At 45.1% G+C, this 10,796-nt stretch overlaps 1 protein-coding gene across 3 annotated transcripts in view; it reads left to right on the top strand.

Annotated features, from left to right (window-relative positions):
- Nucleotides 1–1,281: 1,281 nt before the first annotated feature.
- ZNF664 (zinc finger protein 664) overlaps nucleotides 1,282–10,796 on the top strand; it is a 34,075-nt gene continuing 24,560 nt past the window's right edge. For 2 of the 3 annotated variants that reach the window (XM_068989847.1, XM_068989845.1), the window contains exons 1-2: nucleotides 1,317–1,390; nucleotides 2,004–2,140. The gene's annotated coding sequence lies outside the window, so the exon portion shown is untranslated. Of the gene's footprint in view, nucleotides 1,391–2,003; nucleotides 2,141–10,796 lie in introns of all 3 variants that reach the window. The other variant, XM_068989846.1, reaches the window with a different exon arrangement.

Below are 10,796 nucleotides of genomic sequence, written 5' to 3'. Positions count from 1 at the left end.
CAGACAAAGCAGGGCCAGGCCCTCGGGCGCTCCCAGTGCACCTGCAATGCGGATCCCTCACCCTACAATCCCACCCCGGGGCTGGCAGGAGAGGCCCCTGGGCCGCCCTCTCCACCCCTTCGGATTGGCTTTGGTGCGCGGTGGGTTCGCACCCCAGCCTGGACTGTGGCCCTGGCAAGGGCAACCCCCTCCCTATAACGGGCTGGAAGACCCTGCAAGCAGCCAACGCGGAATCGCCGCGCCTCACTTTTGCCCTCCTTTCCACCTATTCGTTCCTCACCCCCCGCCTCATCCCCCCGACATGTCTCCGTAAGGGGACACCCTTCCCCACTCGGTAGGTCTGGACCACCCCTCCCCTTGCAGTGAGGGCTTGAAAATTTATCTAAACGAGTTCCCACTGCGACAGGTGCCGCCGCCCCTCGCCGGCACCCGCAGAGCCTCCCTGCAGGTACCGCCAGGTGAGCGGGGCTGGACTCGATCACACCTCGGGCCCCGCCTCACCTGCGGGCGCAGCCGTCGCGGTCCTTCAGGCGGCTCCCCCCCTCGGCGCGATCCTCGGGGCGGGAGGCTGCGGGGGCCGGCGGCCCATGGGCGGGGCGGCGGGCGGGGCTGGCTCCTGGCTCCGGCCCTGCCCCGGCCGGGCCGCCGAGGGAGGTCAGTGGGCACCGCCCGCCGAGCGCATCTCGCCGGCTCCCACCCGAGCGCTCGCCGCGGTGCACGCTGGGAGCGGGGGGCCGGGGCGGCGAGAAGGCCTGGCCGCGCTGACCCGGCGGGCTGACGAGGCGCCGGCGCGGCGGCGGCGGCGGCGGCGGCGGGTCTGTGTCTGCAGGGAGGGGCGGGGAAAGCCGATCGATACTCACTTCGCGGGGACGGGGTGACGCCCCGCCCCCACTCTCCCGCAGCTGTGCGGGGCTGGGGAACCGACCTAGGGGAAGGGAGGGTCTGGCCGGTGGGACGCAGGCGCACAGCTCAGGTGCGGCCGCACTGCGGTTGCCCAGGGTAACGCGGGCCCGGGTGGGGCGGGGGGGAGGAGGAGGAGCGAGGCGGGCGAGCGGGAGCGCGCGCGCTGGGCGGTGGGGGTTGGGGGGGTACCCGTGACAGGCCTGAGATTGGGGAGGGGGGAAGGCGCGCGCGGGCAGCCGACGGGGGCGGGGGCAGAGCCGAGGTGGGGGGGAAGGGGCGAGGGCCGGGCGGCGCGCATGCGTGCGGCCCCCGCTCCCCCGGGGCTCGCCGGTCTCGTGCGTGCGCACGCGCGCTGTCCCCCGGAGGCGTCTGGGTGTGCGGAGCGCGCGCGCGCGGCTCGGAGGCGCACCTGTGAGGTGTCCCTTGAGGAGAGGGAGGGTGGGTGCGCGGAGTGCGCGGCCTGGGGCGCTTCAACCCCTCACTTGGAGTGAGTTCTGGGGTGGCCGGGCTGTAGTGTCTTTATTTCTTTTCGGGATCAAGGCGGGGGCTAGCGGGGGTGGCCAGGGAGCGGGTACTGGGTCGGAAGGAGGATGAGTGGATTAAAGAAAAGAAAAACAACCCATCACTTACGATGGGCCTGGAGCCGGGGTGAGCGCCCAGGCATCGGGTGGGAAAGGTCACAGTGGCTCCGCGCAGCCGGGCGGCCCGGCGGCCACCCGGGCCGGCCCGGGGAAGGGCAGCCTGACTTTGGGCCTCGGCGAGCCGGCGTGGGCCCGCAGTGCCGGGGAGCGGGGGTCACAGATGGCGGCCAGGGCGCGCGGCGGCGGAGGGGCAGCGACCGGGGCGAGGCCGGGCGGAGGCCCCGCGGGACCCAGACTCCTGAGCCGGGCTCCATTGTTGTTGGAGCCGAGGGAAGGGGGAGCAAAACAGCTTTAGAAACCCGTGAAGCCGCGCCTTGGAGCCTTTCCAGGCGGGTCCCCGGAGAGGCGGTAATGGCCGCGCCGTGGGATCAAGGGAGCAGGGCTGTGCCGCGGAGAAGCCTGGCTGCATGGTGTGATGTTGTGTGTGTGTGTGTGTTTTTTTTTTTTTTTTTTTTTAAGAGCGCCTCGCGTCCCAGCAGAGCCAGCGGAGCATCCTACTCAGGTGATGAGGAACCCTCCGGGCACCCAGCGCAGATCGCTGCTGCCGCTGGACGCCTCCATTGTTTGACCATAACAAGGGCCGGATTCTCACCCAGGTAAACTGGATGGCAGCGCAGTCGAGCTCCCTCTAACCTCCCACATCCAAAGGAATCCTCTTCTCTTTCAGGACTTTACTCCAGTTTTCTTCCTGGGCCCTGCTTCTGATTAACTCAGTATATCCACTTCCCAGGCATTTCCCCATCTGGCTTAATCTTCCCGCATCTCTCTGACCAGTCACCTCTCATTTCCCTCAAAACTCAGCTCCTTTGTGAAACCTTCGTTGCCCAACTCTTAACAACTAAATCTCTCCCGGAGGAGCCTGTTCCGGACTGTCCTAGTTGATAGTTTTTTGGTTGTCTTATTGCAACAAAGGAGACTAGATATTTAAAAAAATTCTAAGCTATTGCCTTTTTTAAAGGAAAGTTTTGTGATGTTTATTGTTTTAAGATAATTGAACTGTTTTTGTTGCTATATATGTATTTTTTTTTTAAGCGGGGGTTCCTCCTCCTTTTATAGATGCACAGTTTTTTAGACCCAGAAAAATGATCTTGTTCACCCCACAGATTGGTTAAATCTTAAGAATTACTTTTAAATCAACAAAGTAAAACCTTTTCTTTGTAAAAATTAAAACATCACAGAGATGGCTAATGTCTTTGATTATAGACCTCTGTTCCCAGAGATAACAACTGTGTATAACCTTCTAGATCTTTAGAAATGTTTTTACGCCAGTGTGTGCTTGTATTATCTTCGACTGTTTTAACAAGTGTGAGTGCTCTCTAGCTTTCCGTTTTTAGCATAGGATGCATTCAGTCATTTTGCAGAACTGCTGTATCATGTTCCATAGTTTGAGGTCACCATAGTTTATTTAGCCATTTCCTGAACTGATGGCAATTTATGATTTAACTTTACATTAAAAAAAGTTTTTTTGGTTGTTCTCTACTGAAATTTCAATGAAGAGAGCACAAATCTACACTTATTAAATAAACTGTTTATGATGGGCGTTCTCTTTGGTTCAGAAATTTACATGTGGGGACAACCCCCACCCCTCCGTAATTGTGACTCTGTTTTAATTGTGACTCCTGTTTTAAAGTCCTGTGACCTTGAGGAAGACATTTAATCACTCTAAGCCTGAGTTTTCTTTTCTATAAGTAGTGATAATATCTGCTCTATTTACTCTACCAAGTTCAGTGATATGATGTGTGTGAAAGTCTTTGTAGAGTATAAAGTAGTATATAATGTTGATTTTGTGATCTGAAGGGATTTTTTAATTTGCACTACAATTTTTATTTCCATCTTTGGCCAGATATGTATATTATAAAATACTACAGATAGCCAACTTTGAATGCTGTTTAATTTCTGATTTTGTCATATTTTTATCAAGTACTCTTTAGACTTCTGAAAGAGTATTTTACAAAACGTATTTTTTGTAGTGCTTTACATGCTTTGAAAAATAAGGCATAAAAATTAGTTGACTGTGAATGAAACATCAGCAAATTGAACACTACATAAAACACTCATAATATATAAACAACTTTCTAGTGATGTAAATTTGTTTGTGTTTTTCTGTAGCAGCAACAGATTCAGGTTAGTTTTTATGTCCTTTGAGTAAAGTGGATTCTTACTGAATTTGCCAGCGGTATCAGTTTTAACAGTTTACATACATATTCAGTAATGTGATGGTTATCATATTAAGATGTAAAAGGCACAATTAAGAGGTATGTAGGTAGTTTTTTTCTTTTATTCAGATGTACACGAATGTTTCTAGCATGGCCACCAAAGTCAGCTTGCCCCTGTTCTCTTCTAGTTTACGTTATGTGGGCAGAAGGGATCAGAAATTAAACACAATCACGCAGCTGCTTGTATAATCACAAACCGGTATCTGCTATGAAAGTGAGGTAGCACTGGCTATGAGAAAGTATTGATAAGGGAACCAAATTTTAGATTGCAGAGCGAGGACCCAGAAAAGACTTTTTTGCAAAAATAAGCTTTGAGCTGAGATCTGAGGGGTGAGTAGGTGTCAGTGTAGAATGAGATGGGGGATAATTTTCCAGGCAGGGGAACGGCATGTGGGAAGGCCCAGAAGGGGGAAAGCTTTGCCCATTCCGGGAACTGAAAGAATGACTTGTGGATAGGCTATGGTGGGTGAGGGGCAAGTGTGGCTAGGCAGGGGGCCAAATCATGTAGGGTCTTGTAGGGCAGGTTAAGGATGTTTTGTTTAATCCTGAGTGAAATGGGAAACCATTACAAGGGTTGGGTTTTAAACAAGGGAATGACTTAATCAGATTTGCATTTTTAAACAACCACTCCAGCTGCTGCTACCTGCAGCATGTGGGAGTGGGGAGTGAAAGTAGGGAAGACCAGGTAGGCGATGTCAGAGGTCTGTCAAGAAGAGAGATGGTCTTTCCCTTCTAGTTCACATTGACTTCAAACTACCAGCTAAACTAAGGTCAAAATAGATATTTGCAAAAATAAATAATTTTTTATTTTCTAAAAGTAAGCATAAAGATGCACTTTTTTATGCAAAACGCACATATGATAAACTAATTATTCATACTATGCTTAACAGAATAGGATCAGAGAGAGTCAGAATTTGGGATATTTAACATATTTTTGGTAAGTTTTGTCAAAGCAGGAATGCATGAAATAAAGAGTGAGGTGAGGTTCTAAAAATGAAAAGAAGGGAAATATTGTAAATGCTGTTTGCCAAAAAAAAGTGAGAATAACAGAAAAAAATACTAGACAAAAAAAATGAGAAAGCTGGGCACACAGTGAGTATATAATATTTATAGCTTTCTGAATACTAATAATAACTTTTTCAGAAACTAAAATGGAAAAGCAAAAAAGCAGGCTCTGATCACAATGCAAAAAACCATGAAACAAGTAAACACAGTTTCATCAAGACAAGTGCGACTGACCTGCCTGGAAGAGACCAAACAATACCCTGAAAGATAAAGGAAGAATGTCTTAAACTGAAGGATAGGCCGTATCCCTGGATGTGATACTTAAATGCTATAGAGATCCCCCTTTTCAGGTGCACTGGATAGAATAGTGAGTAATAAACTAGAACAAGGTCTATCTAATTGTTTGAACATATTGTAGAGCCAGTTGTGTTTAAACAGTGTCACACTAGCTTCAGAGTATCTGGGCAGGTCACTGGAACCTATTCAGCACCCTAAAGATGAAAGTGTATGGAAGTGTAATAAGTGACAAACCATCACGAATGCCCTCCAAATCAGAGAAGATAAGGAAGTAAATATTAAGCATCTAGGCTGGACTTCACTGATGGTCCAGTGGTTAAGACTTTATCTTCTAATATAGGAGGTACAGGTTTGATCCCTGGTCAGGGATCCCACATGCCTCAGGGCCAAAAACATAAAACAGAAGCAATACGGTAACAAATTCAATGAAGACTTTTAAAATAATGCCCACATTAAAAAAACCCTTAAAAATAGGTGAACATCTGGGAAAAGGAGTTCTGCACGCCGAGGTGAACAGAGAACAGGCTTAGCCATCAGACAGACTTGAACTGGAATTTTGGGAAAATGATACCATCATACAGGTGTTGAGAGAGAAAGAGGTACAGGTCCTGGCACCCACGAGACATTCAAATCTGTTATTAGTTAAAATCTGTATTGGACTACATGAACATTTAAAACTTCTTTAAGAAGAAAGGAAAAACGAAATCCTAAAATAGTAATGACAAATATAAGTGAAGAGTTAATATCTTCAACACGTAAAGAACTCACACAAATCAATGAGAAAATGAAAATCCACACACATGGTTGCAGGATGTGGCTCAATAGTTCAGTGGATATAGATATAATTTGTTTGACATTTAGAAAGATGTATAATCTCACTGATAATCAAGTAATTTGTAATTATTCCTGTAGAAAAGTAAGACTGTATTCTCAACAGCAACAAAACCAGAAGACATTTAAGAGTAACACACAAACGTACAAAAGCTCTATGAAAAAAGTAGGAATTTTTACCTGAAGAATTTAAAAGCTAACCCAAATAAGTGGGCAGACATTATATGTTTTGGAAAGGGACTGCATCTTTGTAAAGCTTGCAGTACTCAACAAATTAAACTGTAACTTCAGTGTAATTCCAGTTGAAATCCCAGTGAGACTTACTTTTGGACACTTGATAAATTGCTTCTAAAATTTGTCCAGAGGACTAAATATGCTCGAGTGGCCAAGAAATTTTTCAAGTTGAAAATAATGATGAAGGATTTGCTATGCCAAATATCAAAACATACTGTAATGGTACAGTTATGTAAATGGTGAGTGCAGGAATAGAGAGGTTGGTACATGGAACAAAGTAGAGTCCAGTAACCCATTTATGTAGAGAGGAATTTATTATATAATAAAGTTGGTATTTTGAGTTGGATACATTGGATATAATGTTGGATACATTGTAGAGGGATAAATGACTATTTGGAAAGAAAGATTCTGCTTCCCCTTATTCAAAATGACTTACTTGCATTAAAGAATGAGCTTAAAGACAAAAACACCTGTAAAAGTATAAGAAGAAAATATAAGAGAATTTATTATGTTGGAAAATAAGTTTCTAGGGTAAGCAGTTTATTAATAGGTAAGACTAAGGCCCCAAATCTAAAGAGACTGATAAGTTTGAACATCATCAAAGCTGATATTTCTGTGTGATGTAAAAACATTATAAGTTGACAGAATGGGGGCAAAGTTTTGGTAACATGTACAAACAAACAAAAATAATAATAAAAAGCCACTTCCCTGGTGGCTCAGATGGTAAAGTGTCGGCCTACAATGCGGGAGACCTGGGTTTGATCCCTGGGTTGGGAAGATCTCCTGGAGAAGGAAATAGCAACCCACTGCAGTACTCTTGCCTGGAAAATCCCAGGTCAGAGACAGAGGAGCCTGGTAGGCTGCAGTCCATGGGGTCACAGACAGTCAAACATGACTGAGCGACTTCACAAACAAAGGATAATACAATTGACATAGTTAAGAAATGAATGGAGGATGTGAATAGTTCTCATAGAGAAATGAAAGTGTCAAAGCGATGACAGGAAATTCAGCCTCACTTGTGATTAGGGAAATGGGAATTAAAACAGTGAGATTTTGTAGAGGAGGGAATGGCTCTCAGGCAAATTAAAATGCTATCCAAGTATGTAGAGGAAAAGCTACCTGATTCAGTCTTTGTTGTTGTTCAGTTGGTAAGTTGTGTCTGACTCTTTGTGACCCCTTGGACTGCAGCACGCCAGGCTTCCCTGTCCTTCACCATCTCCCAGAGTTTGCTCAAGCTCGTTTTCCACTGAGTTGGTGATGCCATCCAACCATCTCATCCTCTGTCGCCCCCTTCTGCTCCTTCCCTCAATCTTTCCCAACATCAGGGTCTTGCAGTGAGTTGGCTCTTCGCATCAGGTGGCCCAGAGTGTTAGAGCTTCAGCATCAGTGCTTCCAATGAATATTCAGGGTTGCTTTCCTTTAGAATTGACTGAAATTAGTCTGCCCTTTCCCGATGACAATTTGGTTAAACTTATCAAAATTTGAAAAACAGCCATATGCTTTCATCCAGCAGATACACTTCAGGGAATTGGGGATATTCTAATAAGAGCATACAAGTTTAAGTATGAATGAAGTCTGTCACAGTATCACTTATAAAGAGGAAAAGCTGAAGATGAATGCAGAAAAAGTTTGTTGCATCTACATTGTGGAATGTTAGGTAGCTTTTAAAAAGAAAGGCAGATTTGTATGTATTGACATAGCCTGGATGGATATCTAGAATATATTTTTGAGCAAGTTTAGTTCCATTTTTTGTAAGATAGAAAACAAAATAATAATGTGTGTGGTTGTGTGTGTGTGTGTTCTGAATGAAAATAGAGATACGTCTAGAAAAATATGTGGAAAATATATTGTGATTACTTCTTCTGAGGGGAGGAGAATAGGGGAGATTGAATTTTCTGGGACTGATTTTATATTTATTTTACATGCGTTTGGATTTTTGTAGGTTTTTTAAAACGGCATTTACTTCTGTAATGAAGATATTACAATTTCTCAGTTAACAAAGGCCGAAATTTAGACAGAAAGTTTTAAGACCTAGTACTTACCTGGGTGTAGCAAAAATGTCACACACTTATGTTACATTGGCTATATGTATCAAGAGCCTTAAAAGTTATCATATTCATTGATGTAGCAACCACCTAGAACCCATCAAAGGAATATTTTTAAGTACAGAGAGGCTTTATGTGTAAAAGATACATATTATAGAATTATTTTTAAGGGTGCATTTGCAGGCTGGTTAAGTTATCCACTGGGTAATATATTATTGGCTATTAAAATATTTATGAAGAAAATGTTTTGAAGTACTTATGACAGTGTTAAGAAAATCAGGATACAAAATTGCATACGTTATATGATTAAAACTCTTATTAAACAGAAGTCCCAAAAGCCCTCCACAAAAATCTATGATGGTAAAATGTCTGGAGGAAATTAAATGAAAATCTTAAAAATTGTGGACTTTGGGTAGTAGGATGTTGGAACATTTAAGTTTTTCTACTTTTTTATTTTCCAGGATTATATGTCATTGCATCTGTAATTTGTTATTTCATTTATAATGGAGCATTTACTTTTTAAAAGTACATCATATCTAGGACATTTGTTAGATGCATGGTTTATAGATGTGTACACTTTAAAAAATACTTCTGTCATATATTAAAGTATCCTCTAAAGTGAATATTTTTTGAGTGATATGTTTGTTGCTCCCACCTTTTGGAGGGAAGTTTTCTTCTTAGCAATATGCAGAATACAAGTAGTTCTCATTTCTTATAACCGTAGAATAAATGCAGAAACTTAAACGTGGGCCCTGGGATTTCCTAGTTTGACTCTTGTTAACTCTTTGTGTTTCTAACACACACATTGGGTTGTAAAGCACGCTGCCTTTTACTGAGTCAGGGTGAGGAGGACTTGGCCACGGGACCAGGGGCAGAAGCATGGGGAGCCTGATTATTATGCAGGGCCTGCAAGTGACTCAGCAGAGTGGAGCTCAAGGTACCTCCAGCCATGCAGTGTGGAACTGACGGGGTTATGCCAAGGGTAGGTAGATTTGCTCCCTTGCCAAGTGTCCCATGGACCTGCAGGATTCTGTGGATGTGGCATAGTGTGGGGCTTAGTGGAGGACAAAGCTGAAGAAGTGTGATAGTGGAGATGAGGTTGAGGACTTTGAAGGGCTCTGGGAGCACAAAAGAAGGGGTCATGCAGAATCCAGAGGTGAGGGTAAGCTTTCTAGAGGCAGTGATGTCTGGTGGTGAGACCGAAGGTAAATGGAGGGAATAGCAAGTGTGATGGGTCAGAGGTAAAAGGAACGTGGTCGGGGGGTGGGGATAGTGATTGAGGCCTAGGATCAGACTAGGTCTGGGGAGCCTGAAGAAGTTCGGTTTGGTTGGAACTAGAATTGGAGTGAGCAATGGTGAGAGATGAACCAGGAGAAGTAAATAGTAGCTCACACTGATCAGAGTTTAAAAGCCATATGAATAAATTTGAAAACTACACTGAGAATTAATGGAACCCATTGAAAAGCTTTAAGCAGGATAATGAACATCCCATTTTGCATTTTAGAAAGATTACAGGACAGTGGATAATGGATTAGAGGAAGTCAGGCATGGAGGCTTTGTAGTGTCCTGGGGGAAGACGGTGGCCTGAATGACCGCTGAGTGTAGGTGAGGTGGGTGGATAAATTCAGGAGCAACTGGGAAGATAGACTTTGTGAGCAGGAGGAGGGTTGATGGTAACCAGGTTCTGGCTTAGGCCATTGACTGACCAGTGAACCCATTTGCTACAGCTGAGAACAGAGTTGACTTTGGTGAGGAGATGACAGACTGAGTTTTGGACGTGCTGACAGAACAGGGCTATAGAGAAACTACATGTCACTTGTAGGTTCTTCCTGAGAGAATTTGCAAAGAATGATTTTATGCTGCAAATACACACTTTGCTCTATGAATGAGTGCTCTATATAAATCCATTAGTAAAAACAGTGTTTCTGTGGTAACTATTTTTTGGAATATAGTTACACATCTGTATATTGTTAAGTTTGGGGAGTATCTGTCTAGCTTAGACTGGACTGTTGATGTCTTCCATTTAAGACAGCATGACCCTGACTTTGGGTAATACTGTGATTGACTTTTGCACTAGACCCTCTCTGAGCAGGTGATGGTGCTGTAGTCAGCTATCCTGTTGTGAGTTATGGCTGAATAATCGGAGTGATTTCTACTGATGTTTCCATACTGGTCCATTCCGCACAGAGGTAGGCCAGGACACAGAGTGGTGCCGAGTCTGTACCCATCTGCACATGCTCAGCTGGCCACTAGAAATTGTCCTAGTCCATTTAGACTGCCGGGACAAAAGATCACAGACCAGGCAGCTCCAGCAACAAACGTTTACTTATGGTTCTGGAGGCTGGGAAATCCAAGATCAAGGAGCTGGTAGATTTAGTGTTTGCTGAGGTCCTGCCTGGTAGCTCAGCTGGTAAAGAATCCGCCTGCAATCCAGGAGACCCTGGTTCAATCCCTTGGTTGGGAAGATATGCTGGAGAAGGGATAGGCTACCCACTCCAGTATTATTGGGCTTCCCTGGTGGCTCAGCTGGTAAAGAATCCACCTGCAATGTGGGAGACCTGGGTTCAACCTCTGGGTTGGGAAGATCCCCTGGAGAAGGGAAAGGCTACCCAATCCAGTTTTCT

This window comes from Capricornis sumatraensis, chromosome 17, assembly GCF_032405125.1.
Source record: "Capricornis sumatraensis isolate serow.1 chromosome 17, serow.2, whole genome shotgun sequence".
Taxonomy (NCBI): domain Eukaryota; kingdom Metazoa; phylum Chordata; class Mammalia; order Artiodactyla; family Bovidae; genus Capricornis; species Capricornis sumatraensis.
Note: the sequence above shows the minus strand (reverse complement) of the source record. Positions and strands in the feature narration are given on the sequence as shown.